The sequence below is a fragment of the Etheostoma spectabile genome, chromosome 15, assembly GCF_008692095.1.
Source record: "Etheostoma spectabile isolate EspeVRDwgs_2016 chromosome 15, UIUC_Espe_1.0, whole genome shotgun sequence".
NCBI lineage: Eukaryota > Metazoa > Chordata > Actinopteri > Perciformes > Percidae > Etheostoma > Etheostoma spectabile.
The window spans coordinates 4001277-4013361 of record NC_045747.1 but is presented as its reverse complement, the minus strand read 5'-3'; the positions used below and the strand labels follow the sequence as shown (position 1 = coordinate 4013361).

The following is a 12085-nucleotide window of genomic DNA, read 5'->3' as shown; positions in this document are numbered from 1 at the left end:
AATAATATTGGAGGGAAAGTGAAACAAAGTTTAGGTGGGGGTGGTCGGCTTTTCACAAGTTTAGACAGCTAATGCTACGCCAACGTTTGCTAATGTTAGCCGCATAGCGTTAGCCTAGACTGCTAGGTAAATATTACGACTGCCTTCAGAGTTTCCTGTATCTGCGTCCACTTTGTCAACATGAGACCTGTGGCTTTAGTGCTCTTTTTGAACCATCATTTAATGAAATATTAAGCTTCGCTCTTACGAGATGGGTAGGTTTTGTTCTTTTAAAAACAAAGCTAACTAGCTATTGTTATTCTGTATGTATGCTAGCGGACATTAGCTACTGCCAGCAACTTTGGCAGTAGAGTGTTGGCGAGCTAACCACGACAGTATTGTCGCCCACAATCAACCTCTGCTGCTCAAAGCAGTCAACCTGCTGTGATGTTTGAAGTGGAGACACACATATCGTGCCTTTTGAAAGATACAACGGTGTACAAATTGTTACTGTTGAGCATACTGTGAAAAATGGTTCTCATGATTTTCTCAGCTAGTCATAATCTGTAAAAAAAAAAAAAATCCCAACCTGCTCCTTCCCTGAACACCTCCTTGATTGATTTATTTTAAAATTCTTCACTTTGTCTCAAATAAAAAGATATGTTAAATTACACTCTGTTCATTGTTGTGTAACCAAGCTGTAACGTTTTCTGAAAATACATATCTTTCCTATTAACCCACATCCAAATAACAATATAATACAATATTTTTTTAGGGAAGGCATAGACCAACCATAGGGGTACACTGTAATACTGGTCAGTTCTTTTCTACACTACATCTGGAGTGAAGCTATATTGACATTTAGTTGCTCAAATGCTCAGTACTAGTACCTACTGTAGCAGTGGTAATAGTAGTGGATTGGTATCAATCATGAGGTATCAATATATTTCATTCTATTTTATTTAGATTAGATTATATGATATCAAGGGCAATGGCTATACTTACAAATCCTGGGTGACACTGTTTTTGCTTTTTTATCAACAAATAATCCAACATGATTGTGTTTATACTGTCATGCATAAGACTTTTTTTCTGTCCTGGACTCGGTCTTAACTCGGACTCTAACCCTTTTGGACCAGGGCTTGGACTCAGGCTTTTCTCAGACTCAACAAAGGTGGTCTTGACTACAGCCCTGCCCTTTGCAAACAGACCATAAAGTCTCATTGACCTGCAGCCAACACCTTAATATTAAACTCAGCTAGGTGCCATTTGTAACCATGGCAGTATCATCTTTTTGAATGTTATTGTATATAGGAGTTGGTCAAAGGGAAGACAGGAACCAACAGGCCTTGGCAGCTCCTGCTAAGTTCCAGTCCAATGAATTTGATCAAGTACTTCCTGTATTCATCTGTCAAAACACAATTGATATGGGATAAAAGTGGAAGTACAGCTACTGAGAAATGAGAAGCTGCATTTCAGGGAATCTTTAGTGATTATTGTAAGGAGGTTGTAAAAAAAAAAAAACATGTACTACTTTCGTATTCACAAGGCAGACCAACTCATGCAGTATCTGATGTGCAATCTGGATGTTATAAAAGCATAGAATAAGTGACCTTTGCACGAAAGGTTATTCCACTGAATGTGAAAGAAAAATGTCTTCCATGATTTCCTGGTGCTTATAAGAAGAACTGAAGCATTTTTACATTTTACTTCTAGCCAATAAAACCACTCAGGTCACAATAGTTTCCCCATGTGAAACATGTTCATGTCAACAGGCTGCCACAAGGCATCTTACATTTTAATAGTGGAAATCTTTTCAACCAGTGATTTTTTCTTTAAGGTCAGAGTTGGTAAAGGGCAAGTTCATACAGATAACTCAAAGTAGTCACTATATGAAAAATTATAACTAAAGCAGACAACTTTATATATATTCAATATATATCCCTTATTTGCTCATTTTGCTATGGTTGTCCCCTGGTCATATTTCAGTAACTGAAGAGCCTTGTTTTCCTGTGTACTCTGACAGAACAATGACATGTTATTGTTCTCAACTGGCTCTTTCCTTAAAGTGGGCAACAGAACAGTGCACAAACAACTCTGTAATCAAATCATTGTTCTGCTGCAGGACACATCTTCAGAGCTGAAATCACGACCTCTTCCAAAGAAATGAACTCACTCAGCTGTCGTGGCCCTATTGTTGAAATACAAAGGTTATTCAGCAAGCAAAACAATTTACAGTAATACAGTTGCAGCAAGTGAATCAACAGGTTTACTTGAATAGACAGAGTGTCTCTGAGAAACCAGTCTGACAGCTGTTTTTATGAAAGTCTAATTGGAGCCCTCCCATCACGACACGAAACTTCTGATGAAATGTCTTCTCATTTCCTACTAATGTGCTGCTCCCACTGTGCCGGACTAATGCATCAGCCTGCTGCCATGGTCCAAGATTTACATTTCATTGATTAGTCAATATTAGAATATCAATGTTGTCCATATATGTGATGAGTAAAAATGGAGTGAAGAACTCAATATCCACTCTCTCTGCATGACGAGCAGACAAACTGAGTGCATTGGTGTTTGTTTGGGTGAATGTTTTTATCCACATGGCTGTCATCAGCATTTAGAGAGAAATCACACTGTATGTTTTTTGAAAGTACTGATGTTTCTAATATTGTCAAGTTTTTGTCTTGCACCTACTGTTCACACACTTGGCCGGTCTTTAATATTGTCAGTGGTACCTACTTACATTTTCTAAAATACACTGGCAACTGATATACTTCTGATATATATTACTCGTAGCACAATGTCCTTAACATCAATGAATGGGTAATTTTTGCTTTTGTCTTCTAAAACCAATTGAGAAAAAAGTATTCAGATCTAAGATACAAAGTTAAAGTCCTGCTTTCAAATCCTTAAAGTGATAGTTTGGATATTTCAAAGTAGGGTTGTATGAGGTACTTTAAACATATTCACTGTATTACCTACAGTAGAAAGTGATTGACATGTCCCCAGTTTGGAGAAGCAGACAGGCGTACCAACAGGGAAGATAAGCAATGTCCGACTGTGGACAGGGGCAGCAGATAAGCATATTTCTTTTTCAAAAGATCCAAACTATCCCCTTAAGTATTTGAGTAAAAGAACAGAAGTGTTATCAGCACATTACACAGTAATAGTATTCTTTATTCATAAAATGTTTTGCCATGATTCAATTGTTAATACAGATGCATCAATGCACAAGCAGCATCGTAATGTTGATCTCCCAGTGATTATTCTGTCACACTGTTTGCACTTCTTGTAAAAGGCAAAAGCCTGTAGACAGCTCCACCACAGTTTAATCCCGGCTCAGCTTTGGCTAACAGTGCAGCGATGAATCACGAGCTAATGTCAACGGTCCATATCTTACTGTATGTCTGAGCTATCAGCTCCGCATTGGATCTGTTGGTAACACTGCTGTGTTCTTTCAAACAGTGGCCTGCTTCTGCCTGCGGATGTTACTGTGCACAAAGCAGTTAATCTACACAGCGTCAACGTGTCTGCTGAGATAAGGTCTGCCCAGATTTGGTTTGAGACTTTAGCTGCCACATGCTCTTTCCAAAAACTTAACAAACACAAAGTGTCGAGGCCCCGACGCTGCAGGGCTACCAGGCAAATTCCCTGTTTGTTGTTTGGTAAGTTGTTCACGTTTAGTGTGAAATCTAGCCATCTGATGAAATATAATATAAATCAAACATTGAGATTTAGATGCAGTGGCTGGAATCCAAGGTTTTGTCGAAGAGTAGTCAGAATGAAACTGAAATCTAACCGCCTGACCCATAGAAAGTTGTTCTTTAGGGTTTGAATCCTGTGTTGTAGTTTCCTGCTTACTACTTCTCTTCCTTGGAAAGGAGACTGTTTAAGAAGTGAAGCAAAGCCTGGATTGGTGGTGGGAGGAGTGCAGATAACATGTCATCAACAGCACATTTATCTGCATTGTCAGTAATTGTATTAACACAAAAACTGTGTCTCATGCAGTACTTCTGTCAGTACACTGCTAATGTGCACTGCCCACTTACTGCCCTAGTCCCTACTTTCAATGGTTAGTATTGACCCAAAAGGAACACTTACGTTAAAACACTTAGCGGAAATAATGAGCGTTTGGCTCGCAAAGTTTGACCAAAATCTATTAAACTGACCTTTGTCAATCAAAAAATAGAAGATTCAGCAACTGTATGGCCTATTTCTTGCCTAAAAATGTTTTCAGAAACACGTTTCGGTGAACTTTCTTTGTAAAATTCAAGATTGTATTTTGAACAAGCCGCCATCTGGCCGCCATTAAGCTTTAAGCATTAAGCCTCTCCTCTCTAAGCTTAGCTCCCATCTCGCCATTTTAATGCTATGAAGCCATCCCCTGCAGTTAGCATCCCATTGTCTGCCATTCCTTATGTCGCCACTTTGACATTGAATAACTTTACATCTGAAGCATTTAAGGACTCTGTTTGTTCATTGTTTATTTTTTTTAAAAACACAACAATGTATAAAAGACTCCACCTTATACCTCAGATTATGGCTTCGAAGCAGACGTTTTTATAAAATAGGCTAACGATTGTGTCATAATGACAAATCACCGTATTGCCAGGAGACGCTCGCAGACAGTTTTGACTTACATTAGCTGTGTAGGTTTAATTACTAATGTTAACTAGCATGTTAGTTAGCAGTCTGCTAACTAACATGTCTCCTAACAAATACCTACGCAGTCCGTCTCTGCTGGTTGGGAATGATTGAGATTTCTTATGGCACAGTTAACAGAAGACGTTGATCAAACAATCATCGATAGCTAAAACGTTTTTGAAATGATTGCTGGCTTAGCTACAAGCTAGCAATCAAACGCAAAACATTTCTAAAGCGTTTTTGAAATGATTTTCATCTTCTGTTATTGTTTGTAATGAGAAAAGTTTATTATTTCATGGATTTCACAATTTCAGTTACGTCGTGAACCGTTTAAATATCAGCATGCGCAACTAACTTCTGCACTCCAGTCTGACTCGACTCTCATCGGGTATGACCATAGACGTATTAATATAAATGTATATATATTAATATTAATGGTCTATGGGTATGACACTTTATGCCGTAAACCGTTTACATCTGACCATGCGCGACTCAAATCTGCACTCTCCTCACATTGGGCAGTGACAGTGTCAGTCGTCCTACACTGAACTGAGTCATCCGGGTACTTTCAGTGCAGTGTCCTTTAGCGTTATCTGCACTATATACTTAAAACTACTGTAAGTGTTTGAAGTGTGTAAGTAGGCGGTCTGAGACACATCCAAACCATAGACCGTATTGATATATAATATATATATATATAATATATATATTATTTAATAATAACGGTCTATGATCCAAACACTAATGGTATGAAGGACAAACGGCTACCACAGTGATACACGTGAATAGATGCATGGTATTGCATTCTGATACACACACAACACAGACAGACACACGCACAGACAAAAGATGTTTACTTTAGGAGTTGTTTTGTGCCTATGCTTTGTGTAACTGTTTGACTGCATGCCAAAAAGTGTGGTAAACAGCCTATTTATTTGCTTGCATGTCTTAAATTGTGGTATGTGTCCAGCTCTCATGATGTATTTCAAAGGCATATTTATTTATACATGTATTTATGTGTTTATTAATTTATTGATGTATTTATTCACTCCATATTCCATAACGCACTGTGATAGAAATGCTCAGTTTTCTAGGAACCCGAAAGTGAAAGTGATCTCTTTTGCGGGTAACCCTGTGGACACATAACAACAGATGATGTAGCAGTGCTTGTAAAAATCCTGATTGGCTCTTTTTTACTCTGTGCTGCCTTCAGGGGCCGTTTGAAAGTCGTTTCAGGAAGGCTTGTAAATTGAACTTCTTCAAAACATGCCCAGAAGGCCTACTTGATAAAAAAAGAAAAAAAAAAAGAAAAAAAGATTCAATGCATAAATTAATGGTGTGATGTAAGTTTAATCTGCCACTGCCATTTTATAAATAAGAGCATGACTCAAGGGGAAGTATTGTTGGGCTGGTTCATTTAAAAAGACTTGGAATAGTGAGTTGACATCTTGGCACCTTTGGGGGGTTTGCATGTTTGTGCAATATGAAAGACCAAAGGACAAGAATTTCATGTTTCTTGGAAAAGTTTTCTTAAAACTATCAATCAGCAGAAACACTCAAGAGAAGGCAAATCTGTAAAGATTGTTATTTTTTTTTTTAAAGATTTTTTATTTTGGGCATTTTTCAGCCTTTATTTTTTTTTTGCTTTTTGTTTGCTCTTGCGTTGAGGAGTAAACCTCTACATATGGTCGCCTGCTGTACCAACCGAGCTTTCTGGGCGCCCAGATTGTTAACGGTCGTATCTGCGTTGCCACACCACAGAGTGCTATAATCCCTGCTGTACACATTTATGGCCCATAAAGCAGTCCTTCTAGTCCTTTGTTTATTCATTGCAGACGCCAATGTGACGTCCGGCTAATTTAAAATAGAGACGCCAGGATCCTGATTTCCTTCTCCTTCTGCATTTGGATATGAATGATAACATAATAAACTTTAAATTAGTTTTAAATTGTATTGTCTATTGTTCTGCACAAATGTGAATGCAAACACACAAGCACACAGTACGGCCCTATTAATTGTGACTCACTCACTCAAGATGTAATACGTTCACTCATTCAGGTCCTGTGTTTTGTACTGCTTAAGAAAGACTGCCACGACTCATATTTAGTGGTTTTTGTGCCAAATAAAAAAAGAGAAAAAGCTTAATGCTTGGTCCAGACTGCCGACAGGTCAATGTGTGATTTTTCAAGATATCTGATGGCTATCAGATGTTCAATGGCCCAGAGTACAAATGAAAAAAGGGTGCAGCAAGGCACTGCAAAGAGTGGCTAGTTTGACTGAACATACAGTAAGCTGTGCCCTATCCTGCCTAAAGGATATTTACACCAGGCACTGCAAGAAAATGCAGAATCATTAATGATCCAAAACCACCCAGTAACAGCCTTTTCTACCCTTAGGCCACTAGGATCTTAGATGAGGACACTGCCTTAGAGAGCAACTGCCTTGTATGATTACATGTGACAAATAAAATGGATTGACTCAAGTGACTACTGCCTTGATAATATGCCTCCTATCGTACCATTACACTACTAACTACCTATACTTTTGCTATAATCACAGTCCTATTACTGCTGAAGTTTTCTATAAAATGAGATATCTCACACATTTGACTTAACCCAAATATCTTGGCTCCGCCTCTGCTCAAAACGAATGACTTACAGGAATACACTTGTGCGCGCACACTCACAGTTGAAGGTTTACTGTCTATAGTTCTTATCCTAATTCTAATCTTTCCACTAAACCGTCTCAGTCATAAGTTAACACTTGATAAATACACACAAACCCACATACATAGACACACACACACGTGCCGACATACACACCACAGCCTTGTGGTCATCCCTCTTTCACTTTAACTCAGTTTCAAGAAGTCATGAGACCTTCTGTCAACTTGGTAGTACCTGGTATTTGGCATTATTTACCCAAAAGGCCATGTCAGTGTGTGTGTGTGTGTGTGTGTCTGTGTGTGTGTGTGTGTGTTTGTGTGTTTGTGCGTCTCTGTGTGTTTTTGTGTGTGTGTGACGTCTGCGTACCTTGACCTATTAAAGGAAACATGCGTCGTCATACATACACTTGTGTTTGGAGTTTTTTGCTTTAATGACTGATGTTGCACATCTGGTCCTTTCAAGAACCATGTGAGGCGGATAGGATGTATTTTAATAAAAGTTTCAGACTTGACTAGACAGGTTAACTAAACTTACATACAAATCATGTCTAATAACATTCACTACACACACATATATATATATATATATAATGCTACTGGCCTACCTCAGAGACCTGATGAGAAATGGGCTACTGGAACAAGATATACATGGACTAGAGCAGAAAACATGGATCCACACTACCAGGATCTACAGCAACGACATGTCGTTCGGACTGGACAAGTGTGGTTGCATGGTATCAAAAAGAGGGAAGATGATCAGAACTGAGGGGATTGAACTACCAGAAGGCCACATTGCAGATGTTCAGGATAGCTACAAATACCTTGGGGTGCCACAGGCTAACGGAAACAATGAGGAGGCAGCAAGGAAGACCGCCACAGCCAAATACCAACAAAGAGTGAGGCAGGTCCTGAAAAGTCAGCTGAATGGGAAAAACAAGATCTGAGCCATCAACACATACGCCCTGCCAGTCATCAGATACCCCGCTGGTGTAATAAACTGGCCAAAGGAGGAGATAGAGGCTACTGACATCAAGACGAGAAAGCTCCTCACAATGCATGGAGGGTTTCACCCCAAATCCAGCACCCTGAGACTGTACACCAAGTGTAGCGAGGGAGGCCGAGGGCTAGTGAGTGTCAAGACCACTGTCCAGGATGAAACCACAAAGATCCAGGAGTACATCAGAAAGATGGCCCCCAAAGATGAAGGGCTTAGTGAATACCTCAGGCAACAGAAACCCGAAGGTGAGGACAAGGAAGATGAAGAACTGTCATGGAGGGACAAGCCGCTGCCCGGCGTGTACCACAGACAAATAGAAGAAGTGGCTGATATCAAGAAATCCTACCAGTGGCTGGAAAAGGCTGGACTGAAGGACAGCACAAGAACAGGCACTCAGTACAAGATCAATAGAGGCTGGGGTCTACACACCAGGCAGACCCCAGGGGCAGACATGTGCAAGGATGCCCCTGGACATACAGCACATAACAGCAGGGTGTAAGATGCAGGCAGGAAGTGCGTACATGGACGCCATAACCAGGTAGCTGTCATAGTGTCAGGAACATCTGCCAGAGTATGGGCTGGAAGTCCCAAGGTCAAAATGGAAGACACCTCCTAAGGTAGTTGAGAATGACCGAGCTAAGATCCTGTGGGACTTCAAGATCCAGACTGACAACTGGTGATGGCTAACCAACCAGACCTGTGTTGATCGACAAACAGCAGAAGAAGGCAGTAGTGATAGATGTGGCAATCCCAAGCAACGCAACATCAGAAGAAGGAACACGAGAAGCTTGAGAAATACCAAGGATGCAAGAGGAGCTAGAAAAGATGTGGAAAGTAAGAGCAACAGTGGTGCCAGTGGGGGCTGTGACCCCCAAACTCGGAGAGTGACTCCAGAAGATTCCAGGTAAAACATCAGAGGTCTCTGTCCAGAAGAGTGCAGTCCTAGGAACAGCTAAGATACTGCGCAGAACCCTCAAACTCCCAGGCCTCTGGTAGAGGACCCGAGCTTGAGGATGACACATACAACCCCACAAGGGGTGAGAGGGTGATTTTATATATATATATATATATATATATATATATGTATATATACTTTTAAAGAAACAAAAGGATGAAATGAAAGTAATGTCATCGACATGCTGCGTGTTATATACAATGACTATTTATGGTGGTCAAATATTTGCTGCCCATGTTTGTGCAGACTATATTGTGTTGTTGTAGTGTGTGTGTGTGTGTGTGTGTGTGTGTGTGTGTGTGTTTGTTTGGTGCGTGTAACCATTAAAAAAAGGAAATGGCACTTCTCTATGATGATGTATCATTTCAGAAGAAGAGGATGTATGTAAACCATTTACAGTAAGTAGACAGAGCCGGATAAGTACATAAACAGAAACGTCCATTTATTACTAAAACGTTACAACTCTTAAGAAGGCTCTTTTGGAGTTTCACTTGTGTTTTGGTAACAACCGAGTCAATAATCACTTGGTGATAGAAAAGTCATAGATCATTGAGCTCTGACAACATGTCTGCCTGAGATTAGACTCTAGATTGGCCGATAGTGAACAGTCTCAATACAAAGACATGATTCAATAATAGGCCTATTTCACAGAAGGAGAAGCCCAGGTGTAAGGGATTGAATTATTATTGGCTGAATTCCATTTACCTGCTCCACTTTCAAGTTCATAGTATTGGTGCCAGCACCATGATTTACTAGGGCACTTATACAGAATAGAGACATTGTTAGTGTAATTAGTAACACTTGTGCTTTTCCTTTTACGATAAGTCAAAATGTCTGCTGGAGAAAAAGCCTGAAACTGTAGTTCATAGATGAAAAAGCACGAAGACTACTTTTTGTTCCTGACATGTCCTGCAAAAGTAAAGGCCAAGAAATAGTCCTGCACATATTACCACATAGTGTAATTTTAACACTTCGTTTTTTTTCTTTTTTATATTTTATAACTTTCTAAAAGAAAACCAAATAAGTGTATTTCCAAAAATTACTGAACTATTCCTTCATTTCTCACAGCGTGTGTCTGATTAGTGAAGCTAACCATAACTGTAAAATCTACTGACGGGAAGTCCAACCTCAAGCTATTTTTTAAATGTCATCAAAAATAAATGGGTGTCAACTGATACTTTTGCTAGACAACAGAGGGGCTTTTTGATTATGATGGCTGGCTCAAAATTAGTTGCGGAAATATACAAGTTATGGATCATAAGATGACGTAATACTTACATGTTTTTTTTAAATGTGCTGGTCCATCTTTTTTGTCATCTAACAATTGTGATTGTTTGATTTTCATTTGGACGAATTTGGCAAGCAACTGTCGTTGATTAACACACGTGTATGGAGTATGCTTAGAAATAAAGTTGAGCAACAAAGGGGCATTATTGTATGACTGCATACACTTTGTGTATAGGCCAAGACTAAAGAATTTCTTTGAGTGCACAAGTATTGATTATATAAATCCATTCATGTGTGGTCCCCTCAAACATGAACTGTACTCAACAGTAAGACGAGGGCTTACCTGTTTCCTTATGAAAAACAAAAATCACATTTGAATTAAAAAAAAATAAAGTCACTGTGAGGAATCCAGGGGAATCCCAGTCAAATCACAGCCCAATACAACAAAACAAGTTCTGAACATCACAGAATAAACCCAGCTAACAAGTTGGGTGTTTCCTCCAAATAGACCTGTCTGGTGGCATAACTACCCAATCCAATCAGTCACACCAGAGCGTAGTACGGATGGAGGTCAAAAAATTATCAAAATGAATGATTGACATATATATAAGGACTGTAAATTGAACATATTTACACTGTAACATGACTACATGTAACTATTACTTTGTGATTTGATAGGAATTACAACTGTGAATGTGATTTGCTCACATGTTCAAGGACCAACAAAACCAGTTTTTAACGGCTCATTTAGAGCTTTTGGTTCATGGTATTGATGGTCATTGTCCATGTTAATAAATTAACAAGATACATGAGTGGGCAGGTACTGTGTACTCTTGCTAAAATGAAATCTAAGTTTGGCTTTGCTTTGCTCAACCTTTCTGTGTCCTGTCACCCTAGCATTTGGAGAGATTTCAAGTTGTCAAGTTACAGTAATATAAATACATTTGTTGTGCTCAAGATAATGGAAGCTCCAGATTACTCATATAGGAATGATACAGTTAAAACTTACCAAAGTATTGCTTTGTAAATATATGTGAAATAAGTATCAACATGCCGTATTACAAATGTCCTGTGACCCAGTCTGCTTATTAACTGACCTCATGTGCAATGAGAAATGAATCGCTATATGCTAGAGTTTGGCCCAGAGGTCAGTGAGCACAGACAGTGTCAGTATAAGGTACAGCATCATGAATGCAACTAATACATGGCTCTGTCTCCCTCTAGTGACAATTGAGAATTTAGACACTGGGCTCAAAACCAAGGACTTTATATAGTTTGTTGAATGCATTATTATGAGAATAACTACAATATAAAATTATTATTTTTTAAGTACATTTCTGAAAATATTTGCAAAGTTTGGTAAAACAAAACCCAAAAATGACAAACAGAATGACAGAAATCAAATACTTCTTTCTCTTTTCCTGACAACATGACAAAAAATGCTAAAAAATAAATAAATACAAGCTATAAAATAAAAGATAAGATAGGAATGTGAAACCATTATGACAAGATTACTGAATATTAGCTCCAAACTACAACGTATGGCCACTAGAGTGTACTGTTTTGTCATTTGGGATTCATTTATGAAGAGAGAGAGAGAGAGAGAGAGAGAGAG

At 38.9% G+C, this 12085-nt stretch overlaps 1 long non-coding RNA gene across 1 annotated transcript in view; it reads right to left on the bottom strand.

Moving 5' to 3' along the window:
- The window catches only part of LOC116703080 (uncharacterized), a 22184-nt gene extending 16538 nt beyond the window's left edge, over positions 1 to 5646 (bottom strand). The window contains exon 1 of the long non-coding RNA XR_004335333.1: positions 5634 to 5646. This is a non-coding gene — a long non-coding RNA (uncharacterized LOC116703080). The remainder of the gene's footprint in view (positions 1 to 5633) is intronic.
- Positions 5647 to 12085: the final 6439 nt, after the last annotated feature.